Below are 25,388 nucleotides of genomic sequence, written 5' to 3'. Positions count from 1 at the left end.
GGCGCAGTGCCAAGCACTGTTGCCCGCATGGCCGGCGCATCCTCAACCAAGTCACATGAAAATAATCCTGTTAGGAATAATGAATCCTTAATACCGCCTTTAGTAAGCTACGATGCTTACAACCAAAATGGGAATGACATCCTGCAAAGAACAAATGGTCACGTCTTGGCAGGCGGCCTGACCAAGGCATTCATGCCAAGAGTGCATGAAATGAGAACATTGCGACCAAGCAAAAACACTTTATTAAAATGTAATGCTTATGCAAAATTCAAGCAAAATGTGTGAGAAATGCAAATAGAAGTAAAAGTACATCAACAATGACAAAAATCGCAGAAAGGATTTGTAATGAACTCGAAAGTGAGCATTCACTAGTACATAAACAAAATTCCAAGTACACATACAAAAATGAACAGAAAAACATGGAGTGTACTAAAGTTTCTCATTTATCATAGTAAAGAGCACGTGCTATTAGATGGACTAGAGTTATCCAGAAGTGACATCGGAGCGAATGGAAGAAGTAGACTGAAAAATGCAAGAGCTTGAATCGGATGGTAACTACCTCCAAGCAACGTTACCAATCAGCTAGAAGCTTGAAAAGAGCACAATAAGAAATACCACCGCATACCATCATAAAACAATCCTGTGACAGAAATCAAACAATGGGAACAATGCAAAATTGGAAATATTGCCTTTAGGATATATCACAGAAGGTAATGGCTAGAAAAAGAACTATACAACAAAAAAGCAATAAAGTGAAACTAGTACAGAATACTTAAACGGGGGAGTCAGTGTAACAAGTAAGCACGACTGTAGTACGGTGAACGATGAGACTGAGTAATGCTGCATCTTGCCACTCCAGAACGTGAGAAATGAATATGCAAGTCTCATATTAGAAACTTACATAAACATGGAAATAAACTGGAATGCACTGGAAGCTGCATTTGTGTAACAAAGGAAGCAATGGTCATAATAAATAGTAATTGGTTTATCTACAAAGCCCCGTACAAGAGGCAAATTTGTACTACTCTGGCAAAAAACAAAGTTGCAAAGAATAATTTGCAAACCAGCAAATACATTAATTAGCCCACTGACATGTCACACTTTGCACACATCTCCAGTCTCCTAAAATAAAAAATAAAATAAATAAAAAAGCACTCTGAATGAGAAAAAGGTTTAACACATGTAGTCCAGAGCCAATTCTTAGCCAGTTAGCCCACACTTTCACATCCAAAAATATTTGCCACAGAGTCCAGGCACAGTTCCACTGATGCTTACCAGTTCACCCCCACTTTCACGTCCAAAAATATTTGGCACACAGGCCAGGCAGAGCTTCATCGATGAACAGCTTGAGAGCACACTACTGAATATTCTGCAGTCCGGCTGGAAACAGAACAGCCGCACATGCTGGTAGTGGTTTCAATGTAGCCACACTTGCTGCCTTGGACAGGTAAGCCCAGATATCTGCACTGGTGCTCCATTTTGTCGAAGTAGACGCATTGATGCACTACGCTGGTAGCTGAAATGTTTTGAATGCACAAGCATTGGCTTCACCAGAAAGACTTGCCCACATACCACCGCTGGCATATATATGCACTTGCTCTTCATTCAGTAGCATTGAACTTAAAGTGTTCCCTATGTGGGAGCCATGTGTAATACCGGTGTCACACAACCACTCTTGATCGCGATCAAGCCCTATCCGGATCGAAATTATCAATGCGATTCCCCACCCGCGCAGCTTGCGCAAAGGAACCAATCACGACCGAGAAATTCGATTTGTAACGGACTGGATCGCGGTCAAAAGGGCCCCGTGTGAAACCGGTATCAAATAATGCACAGACGTACGCTAGGAAAATGTTTTGCACAAGGACAAAGAACTGCGGCATGCCCTGTTGTGCGAAGCGCGCGAACACAAGACAAATCGAAAAAAAAAAAAAAAAACGCGCGAGCTTTTCGCAAACTCCATGCGCACACATGGCACCCGCACGAACTCGGCAGGCGGCCGACTAAGTAAAGCGCGAAGGGCGCACAGCGTACAGTCCGACACATGTCCCAAACTGCAAACAATCGTACTACCTGGAGCATACAAGTTATTTTATACCAAGGGCATACCCGACTCACGTACGCAGTATCTACAAGCAAGTTATGCAGCGTACACGCTGTATCCATTCGCCAAGTAGAAAGATTGATAACAAGCACAAAGCTACAAGGGGCTCAATATATTACTACCATTTGAGGCGTCAAATAAAATTTAATTTGGCCGTTTCATATATTGGACACAAGTTCCCCGTAAGACCATGAAATACCCATCACGTGGGTAAAGGGAGCGAAAACACAATCGAGAAGCTGAAGCGCAAACGATAAAAGCACGGTATATAAGGTGCACGCAAAATTCTGTCAGTGCGCTGAAGCGCGAGGGAATAGGGCGGGCACTTGACCTTACCTCTTGGGATACCGTACTAGTACTGAATCATTAAAAAAAGCCCGTTTGTGCAAGTTCTCTTGTCTGCCACACTCTTGCTAAACGGGATACTAAAATACCACGATGACGGCTCTATTGCGGAGATCGGCAAGGTGCGCAGAGACAGCAATTTTGCCGCCTTTCTTCGCATTCTGCAAAATGCGACTTTCTTGTTAGGATCACGCATAGCGGCCGATCCCGACGCTAGGGACACACAAGCACGATTTCGTCCCTCTAACTTTCGTCCTTATGGGCGTCTTGCGCTGGAGTTTGAGGTATAGTAGCGGCGCCTGGTGGCGGCGCGGCAAACATCTGGGTCGTACCAGCTTGGGTCGTATTGAGCCCTGGCTGTGGCGAAGCACGTTTCTAGGCCGAGTTTTGCGTCGATTCGCACTTTTTTCTGCCCTGTTGCGAGTGCGAAAAGGCTCGTCACTTCTCACAGACCACGTCGACCACGCTGCGAGCTAGCCGCAGCCTATAGTTTAACGAAAACGGACTATCCGTGTGCTGTAATGCTGTAAGCAGAAGGAATCGGTGACGCCGATCCGGAGGGACCTAGCTCAGCATCGAAAAAGCGTCACCGTCGATATTGCTGCGTCGTGGGCTGCCATGAACAAGGCCTGAATCCCAACATCCGATTCTATCGTTTCCCTTCAAGGCCTCACGAAGCAGAGCGTCGGGCGCGCTGTAGAACTGCAGTTCGTCGCGCTGGGTAAACGAAACTTCGCGCCATGCTGACTGCTTCACCTGTCTTGAAGCTTGCTTGATTATAGATCTGCGTTCTAAAATTCGGTCTTTTGCACCTACAGTCCCGACGGCAGACCGACATAGCAGCTGGTGATTCACGATTCGAAACCCGGCCACAGCGACAATTAACAATTCGACCGGTGCGAAGTGATGAAGTGCCCAGGTGTGTGCAAATGACCACAAATGACCGGGTTGATTCGGTGACAATTCACTACCCCACTACGAGCAGCACAGGTTAGAGAGTTAAATGTGCTCATACTTGACCTCAAGCGAGCATGTTGAGGCAGCGCAGCAAGATAGTATTGATTACAGCAGATCGATTTTCGAGCATTGTCATTAAAAGCTACATCAAGCGAGCAGCGCACGAGCTCGCGCTGCAGCGCGATTCGCACGTACGTGCGAGCTCATATGCATTCCATCAGTTATTACCAGTTACTAAAAGGGACAGATGGTCGCTACTACAACGCCGGCATAACTACTTGTTTAGCGGCATGCAGCCAACAAAGATTGCAGGAGACCCGCCGTTTCGCAGCATGTCGAAAGACCGCTGCCGTCGCGGCGCGTACCGTCGTGTGCTCGAGCAGTTCCGCACACATGATGTCTGCTTAGCGCTGCTGTGGATTCATTTATAGCAAGCATTTCCTCGCGTTTGTGCGCCTGAATCTAGCAGCGTGCAAACCTTACCTGAAGTTCCACTTCGTACGTGACTCGCTTCACTTGCGATTGACAACGCGCTAAAACTTCGCCGCTTAATTCTTGAACGGCATACACGTATTCGACACTGCATAATTTCTTCTCTTTACGCAGCGTGCCACTCCTGAAAATATCTTCGGCGCCCGATATCCGCTGCAGGCCGTGATACAACACAACCGAAAGTGGCGGGTCCATATTGTAAACGTGCTTTCCGAAGCAGACGACAGAGCTTGGTACGACCCATTTTAGGACAGAGGGCGCTTTTTAGCACCTTTTTCGCAGCGCCCCCTGGGCAATGCAAGAGCCCCATACTGCCCTTAACTCCTTAATGACAGCGTTATTGAACAGGCGCCTCACATAACATGACAATGAACTTGAAGAGCTGATTAGTGCCCTCCACTCGGCGCCCTCCAATTGAAAACCCTACTGATTTCCAAATGAAAACCACACAAACAGATCGCACAACCCAAACTAATCACAGAATGTCGTTTTGTTGACGGCAAAACACTGCAACACTCACATGACAAAGGGAAGCGGCAGCGCATTCAGAACAGCTGCAAACATACCACAGCGCAATGCGAGTGCGATAACGCTATTATGCCCGGCTCAAACAGATCGCACAACCCAAACTAATTACAGAATATCGTTTTCTTGACAGCAAAATTCTGCAACACTTACATGACAAAGGGCAGTGGCAGCACGTTCAGAACAGCCGCGAACAGACCACAGCGCCATGCGAGTGCGATAACGCAACTATGCCTGGCTTCACGAATAACGTGGCCGCCTTGGTCCCATGCCAAATGAAAACACTACCGATTTGCAAATTAAAACCACTCAAACAGATCGCACAACCAAACTAATCACAGAATGTCGTTTTCTTGACAGCAAAACATTGCAACACTTACATGACAAAGGGCAGCGGCAGCACATTCAGAACAGCCGCAAACACACCACAGCGAAATGCGAGTGCGGTGACGCAACGAGAAGGGAAACGCCAGATGGCGATGCTTAGCACAGAAGCTTGGTGGCGCACGGAGGAAGGAAACTAAGGAGAGGCTCTGACGTCACTCTTTGTGAAGCAAAAGTGAAGCCGGAAGTTGGCGTTGCTCATGGCGATGCTCCGCCTTTTGTGCCACCCTCCTCTCTTGTTTACATCTTTCGCGAAACCACGCCGCGCTGCGCGTGGTTTCGCACGCGGAGCGCGCGCGCTCGCGCAACATCCGGCAGAGCACGGTGCAGGTAACACAGCGCAACAAGACACGGTGACTAACGCAAACCCGCCCACACAGCGCCTTTGCCACGGCACGAAACCTACCAGAGCAACACGTGTGCGCGCTCAAAAAATCAGAACAACGCCGCCATTGTGGCCCAAAAGGCGTGGCCATACAGCAAAAAAAATAAAAAAGCAGCAAAAGAAATGAGAACCTATACGTCATTTCCGCCACACTTTTCTCCTAGCGCGCGGAGGGGGTAGGGCCTCTCCTTAGTTTCCTTCCTCCGTGTTGGTGGCGCAACCCACCGCCCCGTTCGAAAGGGGACGCTCATAACATCCATCCATCCATCCAGCAAAAACGCAGTTTCTTTTTTTTTTTTTTTTTTAGAGCAATATCTAATATGGCCGCTTCTCGCCGGTAGCGTGCGCTGGTACGCGCTGTGCTCGCCCTGCTGGCTATGCATTCTATGGCTCTGCGGCATGCCCTGTTTTGGCTGCCGCGTAGCTGGTGCGCTCTAATTGCCAGGAGACCAAAGAGCCTCTACTGACGCCCATACAAACAAGACAAGTGAGTGAACTGAACGTGCGACTTTATTGGCAGAAGAAAAGCAGTGTCCCTGTACATTCTCGTGCAACAACAAAAATAAAATTTGCATGTCGAGATACGCTGGAATAAGTAACGCGAGCTCCTACTTCGTTGTCCAACCTGGCGGTCTGGTAACAAGCGACAACCAGCAGTGCAAACAGGTTGGACAGAGCGTCCCACCTGTTTGAACCGACAGTTGCCGTTGAAAGTGACAGTTGGCATCTTCATAACAGAGAGGTGGATCATGCTACACTGAGGCTCAAGGGCTAACTGGACAAACCTAGCCGAGCTAGACAAGGGTGGACCAGTGCATGGTACTGGCTCGGGTCAGGCCAGGGAAAAGTGTCCATGCAGTGCTCTACTTTTATGCACTGTTTTCAAGTACTGAAATTTCATCCTTAAAAAATTTCTAGGTATTGCAAGCATACTATGCTCTTCTATATCCATCACAGCTGCCTCTCATTTTCACAACAAAATAGCTGTAAAAATAAGGTATACTGAAGCATACACTAATGTTTTGTTTATGTGTTCCTGTCGTATGTTGAAAGGCAACGTTTTGGTTGCAAGGCGACTTTCAGTTGTGTTTTGCCTCGGCACCATGACAATGACGTATTGTCAAAAATTCATTCAACAAGAGAGATAGCAGTTGATGCCACAACGTCACGCTTACTTTTTAAGTAGCCGGAACACATTTTTACACAAAATGAATTCGCCCAAGGCGCACGATCACCAGGTCACTACAGATGTTGGTAAAGCACTATTTATTTCACACAACTGTTGCACCTTACTTGCAACTGTTGCATCTTCCTTTCCTTAAATTCCTTTCTTTTTCACACGGAAGGGATGGTTTGCATAAAATTAAAATATCCGGATACACAAAAATACGGAGCAGTAAAGAAAGGTAAAGCGGCAGATGAGCAATATTGTCGCTCCAACGTAGTGACAAATGAGCTGCTACAAATGCTTCTTAACAGTCATTCTTTAACGGTACGAGTGGTGCCTGCATTGCGTTTAGAAAAAATTTACGATACACTACCGAGGTTTTGCTTCATTTATCATGTTAAAGGTAAACAGCCGGACTCCGCTGTTATACTCTGCGTCGTCGCAAACTACTGAAAGGCGTCACAACGCATCTACAGCGCGTAAATGTATAAAGCAAGGCTATCAAAAAATGCAAATCGGAGCGCCGAACCTACGCGTCTTGTTGGAAAGACGAAGCGAGTGCTCTTCAAAACGCAATAAACAATGGCCACATATCGATTTATCAATAAAGATCGTTATAAAACGCATCTGTGTACTGGCGGTGCAAAAAATACAAACTGTTTGAAGAATTTAAACCATTTAAACTGGGACTGAATCTTTCAATGACACGGACGCCCTGCAACAAACTGATAGAATAACTTCCGAGCGCTGAGAACAAAATTAACGCTTACAAAAAAAAAAAAAAAAAAAAAAAGACTGGCTTTGCTAGTTTCTGTTTCGGTTTCTGATGCACGAAGCGCCACCTGCTTCCTGCAAAAAGTGCCATGGCAGCTTCCTGTTTACTTTTCGAAGTTGGCGTAACTAACGCAGCTGAGTCTCGAAGCTTTCGTGTGCCGTTATGCATAACGCAATGTCATTGAATAGATGCTGTGAGTATTTGTGGAGCCTCTAGAAAGTCCTGCATCGATGCGTGTGTGTCTTTGTATACGCGCCATCTCTGGAGGTAAGCAAACCCTCTCAGCCAGCTTGCGCCGACCTTCGTTGCAAGGGCAATATTTGTAATTTAACTACATGCTTTATCGGTATACAGCTGCATCTGACCGCCACTTTCTTATAGGCCTGATGAAAAGTGGTATTGAAATCACTACATGAGTACTACCGTAACCGTAATCTCTACCGTAATCTACCGTAATCTTAACCTGCGTTTTCGTTTGCTTCAGTTCTAGTTCGATTTCAAAACAAGATCCCATTTGTTGGTGCTCATCGTTCATTATATGCTTAGCATGTAGGCTTCGCCCGATTTGTCCAGAATAATATATATATCATCGCCTTATAACAGACACGTCGGTATCGGAGAAGCTCGCAGGTGGGTGTGCCGTTTTCACTGCCCAAAGTACGTACGAACGACGTAGATAATGACATCTAGTGATTCATAAATAACTTGGAGTAAAGAAATGCTGTGTTGCTGCGAAATTTTAGTAAAAACAAAGCAAAGATACGCCTGAAATGTTTTTCAGTGAAGTATTTGTGCACATACTTGGGGACGTATTCTGAAACGTTCCACTTCGGCGATAGTTTGCCTAGGCAACAATTTCGCCTTCAGGCGCACGCTGAGATGCTAAGATTGCATAACAAAATACAAATTGCATAGCAAAATACAGTGGTGACTACCAGCTGATGCTTTTTGCGGGAATTACAATATATGTAGCAATCAAAATGCAAGAAAAAGTAGCAACAGAAGAAAACAAATTAAACACCTGTGAGTTTATTCAACCATGCACTTGTGCATACATATGTGCTCACAGGTAGTTCTAGCTTTCTTTTATTGTGTCCGTGTTTTGCTGCACTACCCAGATACCACTCCATGATGACCGACCAACAAGCCCATATTGCCACCCTTGTCGATTTCATTTCTAGTACAACAGGCTTTTTTCAATATGTTCCTCGGGATTCTGGGCATACTGTTGCCCTCATTGCCACGGCTGCCAGCAGCACGTGTGTCCTAAGGTTCTGTATTCATAACAAGCAGCTTCCACAAGATATAAAATCGTTGTTTACTGGTTTCGCACCATTCCGATGTCGGTCACGGAAAAAGAATTTTGAAGATTGTATGTGCTAAACGACTTCAGCAGGCGTGTCTCCACAGAGATTATCTCAGCGTGCAGATGTTTGATCAGTATGAGCTGTGCGTTGCAAGGAATCTTCTGTGGAGGCACCTCCACTTAGCTGATCAGGTCACCAAGTTCCTTTGACAACCTCAAATAAGGCTACTACGGGCTCACGTGAACAAGGATTGACAGAAAGCAACAAGTGATGTCTACGTTTCTGAAGGTTTCATCCTTCCCAACAGTGTGTGCAAAGTTCTTGGCCTCGGTCCAAAATTTGCCCAAGCTACCAGCTGGACTAAACTGGAACTTCCCTGTCCGTCATAAGTAAAGTGTCCAGAAGAGCCCCGCAAGAAGATGGTGTGAGGATGAACTCGGAAGGTTTAGATGCCCTGTTATGATGTAAGCCCCCAACCTTCTAAGTTACCTGTAAAATGTGTAGTCTTACCTGAAGAGTAATTCATTGTGTGTCATACCAGCTGACAAAGAGGGTGGTTTTGCAGTTTTTTCCTTTAAATGTTTCTTGGAAAAAGCCAGTCAAGCAATTTCTGCAGTGTTCAATGAGCGCAAGGATGTATCACTTATGAAAGTAGCAGCAAAACCAAGTGAAATTTACAGAAAGTTGAATCTCGATAAACTAAGGAAAAGCTCAGAGATGTAATTTTTAGTAAGTGCACAAGGAGAATGTTCCTTTTCGGGTCATAATTTCCGAAAGGGCTACCTGGCAGAAGCAAGCTGCCCTGTACCTGGTTTCAAAGCTGAATGTTAAAGAGATTGATGACCAGTTTCTTGTAAAAGGTTCTGACGAATCCTTGATTTTGTTAGGTTTCACGGCAAAAAGGGCTTCAAGGCCTTCTCAGCTAAGGTCAAAGAATTATATTATTCTATCATGCTCAATGACCTTATCCAATGTGTCGAGGATTGTATTGACAAATATGGCGCTGTAAGGTTTTCACAGGAAGCAGGTTGTTTCAGTAGAAGGGTATTTAGAATTATGGTGTTTTTACATGTCGTCAACCTTTGCACAGTGGAACAATAGGCTGAATCTGCAGAAGAAAGGCATTTGCATAGGGTTGTGTCTGGCTCCCGTCTTTAGCAACCTATATTTAGCACAATTAGATAGGCACATATATGACCACCTCACGGGACTAACAGTTTTTCAGCGAGCTTTTAGATTTGTCAACAATTTTTTAGTGTTTCTGGATTTCCCTAGTAATAGTTTTCTAGAAAAATGTCCTGATGTCTAAGATTTCTTGCGAGTGTTTGAGACCTCTTGAAGTGACTTTTGAAGTGCAAAACGTTTCAGTTTCTTGACTTTCAGTTCATCTTTACTGACAGTAGGACTTGCTGGGCTTACAGTCCATGAGCTAAGAAACCCCTTCTCCAATTTCATTCAGCCCATTTGAATTTGGTGAAGAGGGGCATAACTAACTAATAGGGATGGCTTTCTGCCCACTACTGCGCATGTGGATGTAGGCCGAAATTCAAAAAATGTTTTATCGTTGCAAAACACGGAGACCGTGTTACACGTGAGATAATCAAAGTGGGAGAAATTCTATGTTTAAAGGATGGTTGCATCAGCACCCCTCTATCGCTCTCACTGACAAGGAGATCAGACACCTCGGGCTATCACCATGTTGAATTTTGTGTGGCTTTGTCGTGGCGTTCTAAGTATGGTTGGGGGGCTATTGTGTGACTGTATAAATAGCGATGCTTTCTGAAAAGAAAATAAACAGTTGGAAGTTCAGCGCTCCGTTCTCTCTTCTATCCCTTCTGGTGGCTTTGCGCTGTTAACCTGACTTTGAAGCATAATTTATCAACAAACCCAATCTTACACCCTTCGTAACTAACGTGTTTCAAAAACGTCCTAATGAAAACCAGTTTCCAGCAACAGGCTGCAAGTCTTAAGGAGGCTGGTTATCCTAACCACGTGTTGGTGTCGGTGGCAGAAAGGCTGCTGAAACAGGAACGTTCGAGACGATTCCTCCGTGCAAATGCAAGAGCTAGCAGCTGTGACCAGGTGAAAACCACTGTGATTCCGTATATGCACCAGATATCACATAGCCTGAAAAAGATAGGAAGCCAAGGTAACGTGCGGGTGTTTTTTCAGCTCCAAATAAGCTAAGCACCTTGTGTAAAACCACTAACCCAATAAGGACAAAAAAGCCGGTTTGTGGTAGAATCGCAAAGATGAGTTCGTCGGATGCGCTGTAGGAGTGGTCTATCATATTCCACTGTCATGCGGTAGTTGCTACATAGCCCAAACCGGAAGATGCATTAATGAGCACTTAAGAGAGCACAGAAATATAGTGTATCAGGTGACGATTTTCTTGCTTTGCATTGCAATACATGTCCACGTCGCCCTCTTCTAAATGACACCGCTGTTATATACAGGGATAAGCATAAGTGTGTAACATTAATAGTATAAACTGGGCAAATCCTCTCGGCCGCTGACCAATGTATCAGCAAACTATCACTATCATTGTCCGTGAGAAAGTTAGATTATTTGCGCATGCCATGAAAGTTGACTGCATTTGCAATGGATCATTTAGGTTTCTTGGTGTTTTCTTGTTGTACCTGTTTTAGACAGTGTGGCTCTACTCATGAGCCATATATACAGTCGACTTCCATTAATTTGATCATCTTTCTGGGGTTTTACTTGCCAAAACCAGTTCTGATTATGAGGCATGCCCGTTAATTCGATCCTGACGGGACCATTGAGACTGGTCGAATTAAACAAAAGGCATAAAAAACATTGAAACATGCCATTGCTTCACTTTGCAGTATTTGCCTTTAAAATTAACTTTGGTCGCATTTCAGTTTAGCGCTACACCTGCAACGATCAACAGCTACCAACTCGCCCAGTTTACTATTTTTCTTAATGTTAGCTTCACTGCAATACAGCCATGTTATGCATAGAACCATACCAAGCAGGGAAAGGTGCCATTGTTGCAAGACAGCACGTGTTCCCTAATTTACGTACATGCACATGTGCAGTCTCCAGTCACAGTATGAGCACCAAGACGCCTAATAGGTGTATGGGCAGGCCTTCAGAGTTTGATATATTCACCCTCTTTTGTTGGCTTTTAACATCTCCTCGGCTTATCGCAGTTTTTTCAACTTACTGCCTTCCTTTTTGCTAGCTTTCCCAAAACACGATTGTTTTCCACTTCTCTGTGCATGGCACATTTACTTAAAGAACATGTACTAGGCTTCATTAATGGTCTCATATACGAGACATGCATGGAAGGTGAAAAAAGGACTCAAATCACCACTGAAACGTAAGAAGCAGCTCTGAATGGCTGCCAGTATGCTTATTAGGTGGCTAGGTGCTCCAACTGTGACAGGAGACCGCATGCCTGTATAATCAAGGAACACGTGCTATGTCCTGTGACAGTGGCCCTTTTCCATTCTTGGTATGCTTCACCACAGTAAGTTGCATATGCTTCAGCGCATAACACAGCTGTATTTGGGCGAATCTGACCAGTGAGGTTCGAATTATCCGACGAAGGCCAATTTTGAGATTGAAATAACAGAAGTTTGGGCTCACAGAAATGTATTTCATTAAATAAAAAACAATCATCAGCAAACAACTTTATTTAAAAGGGGTGACTGACTACTTCTATATCATTAATATATATTAAAAATGACAAGAGGCCAAGCATGCTTTGAGGAACACTGGAAGTAACTGGCACTTCATGGGAAGGGCAATCGCTTATGCTGACGAATTGTTTGTGCTTAGTTAAGTATGCAGAGATTCAGCCAATTAAGTATGGCAGAAGATTTGTGATTTCGAGCTTCTCAATTAGTTTAGAGTGTCAAACAAGCTCAAATGCTTTTCTGTCTGCAATACAGGAATATAACATCAATCTGGCCAGGTTTATCAAGAATGCTAGCAAATGCTTGCATGTATAAACCCGTGATCCAACTTCCAATAAATCGTTGAAAGTACCAATTGTGTGTGTCTCTTCTCTCGTCTGTCTTGTCTTGTCTGCGCTAAGCACTAAAAAAATGTTGTACCAACAATGTTAAAAGTCCACCCTTGCAATGTAAAGTTTCTTTCTTTTTTCAAAAATACTCCACACTTCTCTGAAATGTGAACATATTTGTTATTCAATAATCAATAGGTCAGTTTCGTCAAATATCCATATTTAATTCTATCCAGAAATATCAGAATATGAAAACTTCTACTACATATGGGCCTTCAGTGGAGCAGTATGGCCTTAAATGCGTGTAACCAATGCTACTTACAGGGAACACAAGAGGTGAGTCTGGGGTCTTATGTGCAAAACCACGACATGATTATGAGACACACCATAGTGGGGGACTCCGGATTAATTTTGACCACCTGGAATTCTTCAATGTGCACTCAATGCATGGTAAACAGGTGTTCTTGCATTTCTTCCCCGTGGAAATGCAGCTGCTGCAGTCGGAATTTGATTCCGCGCCCTTGGGATTAGCAGCACACAATGCCAAAGGCATTATGGCGGGTTTTGAAACTCGAGAGGTGGAAAAGAAACCGCGGAAAGCTTTAGAAGAGATGTTTTTTAGATTGTTTGACACATGTAATGCCAGTCAAACCAGGCTTCTGGCCAACTGATAAGTTTGTAAATGTGAGTGACTGAAAGGTGATAGTATCTGCCGCACCAAGATGACATCAGGAACATGTTCACATTGTCCAAATGATAATTTTTACAGCCTCAATTGAGAAAACAAATCCGTTGGCTGCCTAAAGGCGAGGCATCCTTACTGCGCGACTAGAAATTACTAAGCAAAGCAAAAAAGTACCTGCTGTATATGTCCGCTCAGGAACTGCAGTTCCCTTTGAGAATGGTCACCACATGCACCTGACTTTCTCCCTAAAGATTCCAGTATGTGTAATTATTGACAGAAAGGAAGATTTGATCACTTCTAATTGCGTGTTCTCCAATTGAATACAAGTCAAATGGTCAACAACTATTTGATTTACATTTGACATTTTGAACATTTGCACAGCACAAATATGTACTCCAGCCATACTCGAGAAGAACGCCATCAGTGCAGATTGTGAAACACCTGACGAGTAGGGAAAAAAAAAGCTTCGTTTCCAGGGCTCTGAAATTATTTTGAGTTTTGTGCAAGTGCACCGTCAGTAGCGCACCTACTGGTGATGATCAAGGGTTCAGCATTTAATATATCTGCTCTTACCAACACTAACAATACGAGATATTCCTCTAACAATTCTTTCCTTCCTCAAATAAACACTAATTGTCAATGTTTACTGCTCTTTTATGGCGATTAAACACTAAATTAAACCACCCCATATTAAAGCCTGCCGCACAACATTAACATTCAAGAGAGATATGAAGAAATATTTACTATCGACACTACTGGCTACAGACTCATTACTATGAACATATATTATATACAAATTTATTTTAACACTTCCAGTGCTTCTGTATTTGCCTAATGTATCGCTTTTATTCTCCATATCCCATTGTCTTTATTTTTTCCTTCCTTATTTTTAGAAATTTTAAGTTTCTTGTCGCACAGTATATATTTCACTTGTACTTTGCATATTGTAAGCATATTTTTGTTTCTAATTATCTCGTACATTAACCTTGTGTTCTTTGATATGTGTCATCCCTATGTTTCCATAACGTGCTAATTACTACATTTTTATTTATTTATACACAGCATCTATTTCATTTGCTTGTATTTGTAAGCACCTTCCTTGTATTTGATTACTTGCTTCATTAACTTCGTGTATTCTGATGTGTATCACTGCTATGTTGCCATAATGTATTAATTACTATATTGTTAAACTACTAATAGGTCCCACTGACAGTTTTTGTAACTTCGGGACCTCCTTCTGTACTAATGATGAATGATGAAATAAAATTTAGGTATTCTGCATCAATTGCGTAATTATTAGGTATTAAACATCACCATTGCTAGATGTCACAGAGGCACCACTCCCGAGGTTTTGAGCCACCTCTAGTAGAACGAACAAGTGATCTTTTTTCATGAAGTGGATTGGCTTCCCACATGACATCATTAAGAATACACAAAGCAAGCCTCCTCATTAACCCATTAGGGACCGGTTTCTTTTTTTTCTTGCTATGTTGAAATAAATCTAATATATTAACTTACCTTTGTACTAATAATTCACTTGCAAAAAATTATTACTCTTGCCTAATTAGATTTTGAAATATAGCCCGTGACCATATGGTCACACTGGGCCCTTACGCTACAGCAAAATACGCGAATTGAAAAACATTTATTTCAAGCTATGAAACATCACAAAAAACATACGTTGCGAATAGTCGAGCACTTATTTAGTGTGATATGGTTTAAATCATGGAATACACATGCACGTCATACTTTGTGCATTACTTGTGAACACGAGAGTACCTGTCTGCAGATGACATTGGTTCTACGCCATGAATGGTGCTTACGATCGTTACTACAGAATTACCCATCCAGCGGACAGCAATTATCCCATTGTCGCTCAGCACGAGCTCTTCGTGCCCGCGAGGTTGGCGCTTGACGAATTGTGGTCGAGCGATAGGGCACTCTCTGGGAACACGGTTCTGCTTCACTGTGCCCGGTGCCTTCGTAGCCCTGTGCCTTGAGATGCCTGAGTAGTGGCATGCCTGTGAATAAATTATCCAAATAGAAAAAGAAAGGAAGGTCGTGCATCTCTGCTGCGAGTTCATCCACCACTTGAAGAAGTGGCGCCGCTGCTTTTCCGAAGTTCTTTTCATATTTTTCAGATGTTCCGGGATCCCCTGCTTGCCTTGATACACTTTGAAGTGTACAAGGTATCCGTTCTTGGCATTTAGGCACCATACTTTATACCCGAAGCGGATAGGCTTTCCGCGTATAAACTCTTTACAGCCATGACGACCATAATACTCAATCATACTTTCGTCATAGCTCATGTGACGCACAGGTTGAAAGTGCTCCAGAAACCTTGCTTTCAATAGTGCCATCAATAGTGCCATCGCATTGAAGCGATTTCTTCGCATAGCTTTGTAGGCCACCGTGTTGCTCATATCCAAGCCGCTGTCCCAGTGGCACTTTCTCCCTGGCAAGCGGTTTTAGCCAGACAAAACGAGCACTCCAAGAAAACCTAATTCTTCTTTGGTAACCTCCGGATCGGGCATATTTAAAAATAATGCATACTTTCTTGTTTGTTCGTCTAGCAGCTCCACGACAGCTTCGTCAAAAAAGATTTCGAACAACTCAACAGGTGAAAAGTCCCTGTAAGCAGCAAAGTTTGGGTAGGGAAATATGCCAAGGCTTTTCTGGAGATCACCGTTCGTCCACTTAGAAGCAGTGACTAATTTCGCAGGAATGGCCGCATCAACTACAGCAGAAGAAACCTCTCATGTTCCGTCACCTAGCCCGCCTGGGTCGTCATCGTCCGAGTCGGATCCACCAATGCGGCGTCCTTCAGAGAAAACAGTTTCAGCGCCGGCTCATAGCTGCCGCCCGATTAGATTGTCAATGAGCCCGCCTGAGTCTTCATCGGCCGACTCTTCATCCAAATAGGTGCTAGAGTCTCGCGGTCGATATAAATCACTGACACGTCGTCATCGTCGTCTTTGAGTATCTTCGCTATTTATTCCAACATCAACCTATTCAGACAATAAAATAAGAAATAACTGCTGCGGGAACATGCCAGCAGCCGTGCAAGAGATGAGAATGCAGTTTTAAAAAAAATAGGAAGTTAGGTAGCCTAAAGGCCCAGCGTGACCATATGGCAACGCGCAAGATAACACGCTCGTTCATGGATAAATCAAACATTAATCTTTCACAAATGCTCATCGTAGCTCACATATTCAAAGAGCAATATGGAGGTAAGGATATCCGACTATTGCTCAAACAAGTAGTGAAAAAAAAAACATTATCCCTTGGAGTGATGCATGGCGACGCTACTCGCACAGCAACACTTATTCCCGCCCTTGCGAGGGGCTCCCACAAAACGACGGGCACCTGCTGCCACTTGGTATCCATAAAGGGAACCCTAATCTGTCTAACGGCATGTCAAATGCGATTTTGGTGCCGTTTTGCTAATCTTAATTAATTGAAATCCACTGTGCAGACTAACGTGACCATATGGTCACGCTGGTCTTTAATGGGTTAAGCTTATTTTTAGTAGGATATGAAGGCATAGTAATTGATGTACCTGTAAAAGTAAACACACTAATGTAAGACATGTAGATGTTTCTTGAGTCCAGTGGTAGACTTGCCTGAGATAGCAGATTGTCTGCCACTGTTGTCTACACACATACTATCGACTAAAAAAGTTTACGGACCACGGGATCTCAGAAAACGCTAGATATCCGAGCAGCCTTTAAAAGTACCCAGTAAAACCGTACATCACAATGTTCGCATATACTAGTAGAGACTGGAAATGGGAATACCAGGCTTCGTTTTGAGGCTGCGGAGATATTCAGCTTTTTGTGAGATCCCTTCATTCGTTAACTTTTTGGGTCGATAGTACATTTGTATGTGTGTGGTAGGGAAGGTATGAATTAGAGAGTTTCTCCAAAAAGGCAGGGCTTTGCTATAGATGTGCCAGGCTGTAGATGTGCAGGCAAAGAGCGAAAAAGAATGCAATAATGTTTAACAATAGCACAGTGACGACAGCAACCAAAGCAAAGCAGCAGAGGGGTACATGTGGTGGCAGAAACTTGCACTGTACCTATTGCACTTATATTCTTGTACTGCAGGTGAGTGCAGAGAGTAAGTTACCGCGACTGCACACTGTACAAAACATAAGCGCTCTATGTAAACTTCGTTTTGAGGCCATCATCACCACAATAACAAAAAAAAAGCTGCATCTCTAAGTGACACAGGGACACACTAGGTTCAAGTAAACTGCAAGTAGCCAACACTACTGTCACTGTACAATGTCGTGTCCAATGAGGCAGGACATAGCCAAGGCCACATAGAATAAAAGTGACATTGGAGAGGAAAGGCTTTAGAGGAGGGTAATTTTTAACCACTTGCAGCTCTTTATATAGCATGGTGACATGAAGCTTTTTTCAGTAACCATTCGAGAAGAGATACTGTGTACGTGTAGGTAACACACAACTAAAATAGTTTCAGGGACCCTTTGGGTGATGAGGTTAACATTTAGTCTTTTTTTCTTTATGCACCGACAAGGTTCTGTTACACATGTACAGTTTTTCCGTGAACATTTTTTTCCCTTATCAATTTGGGTTGTACCTGTTTTTTCACCAATAAACTTCCAGCTGTGAATAGGTGCTCGTGTGTGTTCCTTACTTTCCTTGTATGATTTTGTTCTGTTTTCTTTAACTGCAGTCTTTCCTCAGCGGCAATGCTGATGTCATTGTTATTGATTTCTAGTGCTTTAAGCTAATATGGCCAGTCCTACACAATAGAGAAAGAGTGAAATAAAGAAATGCACAAGATATGCATGCTGGGATGTGAAGTGATTGCTTACGATGGGGCAGGGTGGACACCTTAGGGAATGATGGCTGGAACAATGTAATAATTATTTTCTTTTTCACACTTTCTCATTGGTCTCAGCAGCATTCTGCTTACATTACCATCAGCAGGTCTACCAGTAAATGATAAACAAATTCTGACATTATACCAGCTAATAACTGTCTTGCTCAAGATGGACAACTGAGCTATTTCATGATAGGTGTGTTTGAAAACTTGCATCAATACTGACTGAACGAAATGCTATTTTGCTTCACCTACCTAGAAAGAACTAGCATTAGCGGGGTTGATCTCTTGATATCTCTTATGGTAAACGAATGGAGGTGCATTTGCCCATTTAGAATGAGAATAGTGGAAATTAATGGGACATTGAAAAGACACTTCAACATTCCGACAGTTGTTACAATTATGAAGGGCATGACAGTTCCCGTAGCATTACTGTTCTGCTTACCATTTAAAGGTTACCAGCTTACTGCTGTGGTTTGGACATTAAACTCTACATTCGACCTCACATTGTGTGTTCTTGTACCTGCCTTGAACCTCATCCTTTCCGTGCATACGAGGTGTGTTGAAAAAGAAACCGAACTTTTGCTATAACAGCTTTGCTGCATATGGTACAACATCTTAAGTGCTGTCCCCTTCAAAGTAGTCCCCTCTACTGGCAATGCACTCTTCCCATCTTTTCTTCCATTTTTGGAAAGCCTCCTGGAATGCAATTTCTGGAATGGCATGCAGGTCTGTTCTCGCATTGTCCTGGATCTCCTCTACGATTTGGAAAGGGTCTAGGTCCGGAGAATATGGTGGGAGGGGCACAAAAGGAGTGTGGTGTTTCGCTAAGTAGCTGCGAACAAGGAGCGACATGTGAGCCAGGGCATTGTCATGATGCAACATTCAAGCCTGATTTTCCCACAATTCAGGCCTCTTACTGCACACAGAATCTCTCAAACATGCTAGGGTTCCCTGGCAAACTTCTTTGTTTACCATCTAACCATGTGGCACAAATTCCTGATGGGCAATGCCTTTGCAGTCAAAAAACACAACCAACATCACCTTCATTTTTGACCGACTCGTGCGTGCTTTTTTTGGATGAGGAGAACCTTTGGCCACCCACTGCGACGACTGCACTTTCGTTTCAACATTGTAGGCATAAGCCCATGTCTCATCGCCTCTTATGATGTTCTTAAGAAAGTTTTCATCGTCATTGGCAGCGGCAAGCATTTCCTGGCTGATTTCAACATGGGTCTGCTTCTGTGCACCAGACAACAAACGTGGCACAAATTTTGCACTGACAATATGCATCCCAAGTTTGTCACTCAAAATTTCATGACATGATCCTATGCTGATACCCACTTCATCAGCGACTTCTCGAACAGTCAAACAACCATTTCCATGAATCACAGTTCGAACTATCTCGATGTGGTCATCATCTGTGGATGTGGAAGGTTGTCCAGGCTTGGGATCGTCACCGACCAACATTCTTCCCTCTTCAAAACGCTTGAACCAATCATAGCACTGCGTGCGACTCATATAGTCCTCCCCGTATGCTTGGCTAAGCAACTGAAATGTCTCTGTGAAAGTTTTCCCAAGTTTGTAGCAGAACTTCACACACACACACACTGTTCTTCCAATTCCTTCATTGTCACTTTGGCACCAATCCGAAGAGCAGCTTGTTCATGTGCTCACTTTAGCGGCTGTAGCTCGCCAACTAACGGTCAGAGCGAAATGCGGCAAATGGCAGTTTGTTGTCTAAACCTGCCCCTACATGCGCTCAGTAGCCGCAGCGCGCTTCCTCTGCTGATTGGCATGCTATTTCAAAAGTTCGGTTTCTTTTTGAACCCACCTCGTATATATTACTGCACACACACACGAAAACCTTGAGTCATAAGTGAGCACTGTGTCTGTCCCCTTTCCTTTTCCAATCAGTTGACGCTGTTTTCGTTCTAAATACCTTCTAGGAACTAGGCCATCAAGAAACTGTCTTGCAAGTGCCCTATATTATCTGTGTTGTACAGTCCAGTTTGTCAGTCCACCTAAATTTAGCATTGTTTATAAATTCTGCTTAAGTGCTTCAAGATTTTATGTATTTTATTCTGTACACTTCTACAGGTCAACACCACCACATATTTCATGTAAGTAAAAGTTATTATGCAGAAAATGCTCGTTTTATTTGAAGACCAAGCAGTTTAAGTGATAATGCATGTCCTGACTAGGTAAAGTTAGTGAAAAGTGACCAAACATATTTTTCAAAGAAAGGCTATGTATACGTACTACAGGCAATACAAACCTCTATTTGCATGCCGCTGCTATAGGTCCCATGACCAGTGTGACTTGCTTTCTGTAAGCAGTACAGGCTGTACAGAGCTGTCAAGTCAGCTAGTCTTTAGTCTATCTAGCTTGCTTTCCTGGTGCTTTCATGTATACAAACCAGAAGGCCGCCTTCTACAGTATTATGCTGAAGATTATGAACGGTTGTCTGACACTGTGCCTTGCAATGTTCGCAGGCATTCTGCTTACCAGGAGACATCATTTGTGTTGGCAACAGTAGGTGCGAGGTAAGTAAAAAATAAAGTACACATTAATTTAAAAGCCTTCATCTTCACTACATTGTGCAACATGAGGATGCCTTTCCAAAGGAATGTAGCCAGTGCCATCTGCAAGCACATTGCTCACCAGCTGCAGTGGCTTCATATCGACACAGGTGACACGCAACGACATCATTGTGCTTGAAGTGAGGTGCATGTAAGGCACCACAATCCAATAAAACTGCTCATCTTTTATACATGTACTGCGTTTTTGCTTCCACTTTGAGGTTGACATGATGAGCCTGAATGCCATCAGCCATCCCATACAAAAACTGTCCCAACTTTCATTCAAATGACTCAACCTAACTGTGATAGGCTAGCAATTTTCTTGCTTGGATATGCTGTTCAGTTGGTGCATGTTATAGTGCAGGCACACCTCCAATTGAGTTAAGCATCGTGAAAATCAAGTACACTACATTGCCTACTTAAGCACATGAACATTTAAGTAACAAAATCTTTTTCTGCTCATGCAGTGACCTACAGCTACAAAGGAAGACACAAAGACAGTGCAGACGTGTAGGTAATATCAAGCTTTGATGCAGACATAGTAAGCTGTGGTGAGGAATGAAGTGTAATCTGTGTTTCCACTTCTGCATGAATTTTGTGGAAGTGCTGGAGGGTCGAGGTTTTATACAGCTACTAATTTATGTATGTGGTCTAATAAACCATTGCAAAGTGAATGTGTGGCATCAGCAACAGATAGCCAGGCACTATCACAAAAAGAAGCAAAATAATGCTGGGGAGTGGTCGAAAGCTGCAGGTCTGGAGGAGAGAGACAAAAGGACAAGACTGCATCGATCAATTGGACATGACTGAAGGCATGCACGGTATGTCGAGCAAGAAGCAGACAGAAGGAGTATTAAGGAAACGCATGAAGGAGAAGTCTGACAGTGTGTGAAGGCAAGAGCATCACATAAAAAGAAAAATTTGAAGAAAGTAGCAAATGAATGGGGAGATCAGATGCCAAGGAGCAAGCATTTTCCGCTAGAAATGTTTTTGCTGTTGTGCCTTAGCCCTGGTGCTGTAAATGGAAGGTGGAAGAAACAAGTACAGTACAAGTTGAAAAAGTGTTGTGGCAAGCGTGAGCGGCATTAGATCGGTGCCTCATCAAAATGATTGAATTTGCAGTGCTCATCTGCACTCAACAAAGTGTGGTAACCTGTGCTGCTGGAAGTGTGTGAACTATCTCGAGATTAAATGTACAATCAGCCAGCTCTTCCAGATTCAGAAAAGACTTAAGACCAGAGGAAAATTTCAAAAATTACAAGACGGCAACCTGATTTGATAAATCATATTTTGGATGTTTCCAGTAGAAGCACTTGCACCAACGGAAACTAAGCTGCATTAAAGGTTGGACTTCAGAAAGTGCATCAACACTACACCAACGATAAATGCAATTCCACTACACGGATGACTTGCCTTGTATGAAAACACTGTTTTCACCTTTTGCTCTCCTGTTCGCCACATAAGCATTGCAGATTAAACGAAGTCTCACTGTATCGTGCGATGCGTTTGTCACTGGCTGACCACAAATGAATCGCTGTCAATGTCATGTAATGAGCATTAAAAATTTCTCTTCAGCTCCTACTTTGTGACTGATGAGCCGGCTGTGCTTATATAGGTGCGGATCCACCTCCAGAGGGTCATCACTGAATTGCATTTTTTTTGACTGACTGCACATGTTACCAGGCTTTTTATCAATGTTTTAAATCACCCACACAGGCGTACGTTATCCTCTTCATTTAGTACAGAGGGTTAAACATCGACAAAATGATGCAGCTCAAATAGCTTGAACGTGTATGCGTTTTCTATCCGCAGTGACAGACAAAATGGCTCGAGCGTTGCATAATGCCGTTTGCCTAAAGCCAGCTTCGCTGCAGGGCACCAGTGTCGCGCAAAGAAGCATGCACATTGTATTGCGGCAAAGTATACCAATAGTGGAAAGCGGCCACTGTGATATAAGTGCCCACTTGCCGTCACGTCTCCTATCGCAGTACAAGCACGGAGACGCCGAACAAGTGTACTGGCAGGCATTCAGAGCTATTTCGCATGCGGTTGTAGCGACCTGAGCCCTTGTTTCGCCCACATAGAGCGCCCCTTATATGAGCTAGACATTGTAACAGCCGGGATTATTAACTAGCCAATATCAGTGTTACTGTACAGCTTTCACAAAGGTCTACTGCTATGAACTTTCATGACGACCATTTTTCTTTAGCATACATTTCTTCCGTATTCATCCGCAGGGGTAGTGTTTTGCCAGTGTGGCTGTACAGCTCTCACAACGAACTACGGCTCAGATTGCATGGCGACGCAAGTTTCAGTACTTGCACATACAGAGTACAAGATTTCCATTCCCACGAACCTCCAAGTGTGCTGTATTCTCAGTTACATTAAGAACTAATGCATTGGCACGGCAGTTAATTCATAAACTGTTTCCGTTCCCGCGATTCCCCTGAAGTGTGTGGTATGCTGACCTTGATCAACGACACTAATGAACAATGCATCGGCACGACGTAATGCTCTGCCACTAAAGTCATCCGAGAAGACACCTCACTTCCAAACGTATCCTCTTGCGACTATAAAATTTAATATGCTGCCGTCTTAACAAAATAGCAACAAACTCACCTCGGACGCGGCTTTTTCGCCTTGCCGGCCACGCATCCTGTCGATTCTGTGCTGCAAGCTCGGCTAGGGACAAACGGAGCAAACGGTTTTCTTCATAGTACCTAAACGACGAGAAATTTTGAGCACCTAAAGTCCCCACATTTCTCTCTCGCAACCACTGCTCCTCGCGCGTGCGCAGAAAGAGCGGTGAAATCCAATTTCGATGTGCTCGTGACGCGCCGTGGTGTGGCGCCTTGGTGTGCGCGTCTTGCGTGTCGTGCGCATTGCGCTTTCGTAGTTCTCGACCCGTGAATCATGTTGCGCAGAGCCAGACGCCGCGCGCTCTTCCATTGTTCTTTAGCCACTCCATCTGCAGCAAGAGTGGCGAGCTGGAAGTTGCCACTGGGCGTTCCGCAAGGCATTTCAGTTTCCTCTCTCGTTTCGGACGCTTTCCGCTTTCTGTGCCGCGTCATTGTGGTTACAGTATGTCGAAAAACAATCGCCGCTTCTATATAGGTGCGATCACACCACCTTCTGCGCCCAAGCGTGGCGAGCCTATAACGACGAGTTTCAGAAATATTAAAGCGAATAGCTTTCTGTCCCCTCTCCGACGGATGTTTTCGTAGTTCAGTCGTCGGTGGTCGGTCGTCGGACTGTTGATCTGCATGGAAAACGCTCGCGCGTTCGTTCGTTCGCTCTCACGCTAACTATATTTTGCTCTCTCGCTCGCTTTCTCTAGCGTTCTTTTGTTCGCTCGCTCGTTGGGACTAATCGCTTGCATTAAAAATCATCGACGATGGTCTCTGCAAATTTTTTTATGTACATTGTGCTAGTATAGAATTCGTTGCCACACTTCCTACGAAGCACCGTTACCAGAAACGACTGTACCGATGTGACCCTCCGTTGGCACCAAAAGTGATGTTCGCTAATTAACTCGATACTTTTATTTATGCTGCATGTGACTTGCATGATTTAGCGCTCGGGAGCCAAGCTCCAAGTTGTTCATGGGTCTCACGGGGAAGCGCGTTGTTTGATGAATAATGTACGCTTACTGTATTGCATATGCATAAGATATCACCTAAAATTTCATATGGAGTTATATATATATATATATATATATATATATATATCATCAGCCTGGTTATGCCCACTGCAGGGCAAAGGCCTCTCCCATACTTCTCCAACTACCCCGGTCATGTACTAATTGCGGCCATGTTGTCCCTGCAAACTTCTTAATCTCATCCGCCCACCTAACTTTCTGCCGCCCTCTGCTGCGCTTTCCTTCCCTTGGAATCCATTCCGTAACTCTTAATGACCAGCGGTTATCTTCCCTCCTCATTACGTGTCCTGCCCATGCCCATTTCTTTTTCTTGATTTCAACTAAGATATCATTAACTCGCGTTTGGTCCCTCACCCAATCTGCTCTTTTCTTATCCCTTAACGTTACACCTATCATTCTTCATTGCATAGCTCGTTGCGTCGTCCTCAATTTAAGTAGAACCCTTTTCGTAAGCCTCCAGGTTTCTTCCCCGTACGTGAGTACTGGTAAGACACAGCTGTTATAAACTTTTCTCTTGAGGGATAATGGCAACCTGCTGTTCATGATCTGAGAATGCCTGCCAAACGCACCCCAGCCCATTCTTATTCTTCTGATTATTTCAGTCTCATGATCCGGATCCGCAGTCACTACCTGTCCTAAGTAGATGTATTCCCTTACCACTTCCAGTGCCTCACTACCTATTGTAAACTGCTGTTCCCTTCCGAGACTGCTAAACATTACTTTAGTTTTCTGCAGATTCATTTTTAGACCCACCCTTCGGCTTTGCCTCTCCAGGTCAGTGAGCATGCATTGCAGTTGGTCCCCTGAGTTACTAAGCAAGGCAATATCATCAGCGAATCGCAAGTTACTAAGGTATTTTCCATTAACTCTTATCCCCAATTCTTCCCAATCCAGGTCTCTGAATACCTCCTGTAAACACGCTGTGAATAGCATCGGAGAGATCGTATCTCCCTGCCTGACGCCTTTCTTTTTCATTTCATTTCATTTATTGTACCTTCAAGGCCCGAAGGCGTTACAGAAGGGAGTGAAACTAAATACAGAGCATGTGCAGATAACAGAGTATAATAATAACAAGAAAAAAAATTAGAAAGTGCGGATTGGGATTGGGATTGGGCATATTGGGATGTTGTTGCTTTCTTTATGGAGGACTACGGTGGCTGTGGAGCCGCTATAGATATC

The 25,388-nt window shown here is 43.8% G+C and overlaps 2 long non-coding RNA genes across 2 annotated transcripts; one reads left to right on the top strand and one right to left on the bottom strand.

Annotated features, from left to right (window-relative positions):
- Nucleotides 1–224: 224 nt before the first annotated feature.
- On the bottom strand, nt 225–23,945 carry LOC129380408 (uncharacterized). Its single transcript, XR_008608411.2, has 2 exons — nt 23,171–23,945; nt 225–1,516 (listed from the first exon to the last, which is right to left on the bottom strand). It is a non-coding gene; the product is annotated as an uncharacterized lncRNA (long non-coding RNA).
- Nucleotides 4,809–10,251, top strand: LOC126545455 (uncharacterized). The gene is made up of 2 exons (XR_007602364.3): nt 4,809–7,402; nt 8,750–10,251. It is a non-coding gene; the product is annotated as an uncharacterized lncRNA (long non-coding RNA).
- Nucleotides 23,946–25,388: the final 1,443 nt, after the last annotated feature.

The sequence above is a fragment of the Dermacentor andersoni genome, chromosome 1 (genome assembly GCF_023375885.2).
Source record: "Dermacentor andersoni chromosome 1, qqDerAnde1_hic_scaffold, whole genome shotgun sequence".
In the NCBI taxonomy this organism is placed as follows: Eukaryota; Metazoa; Arthropoda; class Arachnida; order Ixodida; family Ixodidae; genus Dermacentor; species Dermacentor andersoni.
The sequence above is the reverse complement of the archived record's forward strand: the minus strand, read 5'-3'. Positions and strand labels throughout refer to the sequence as shown.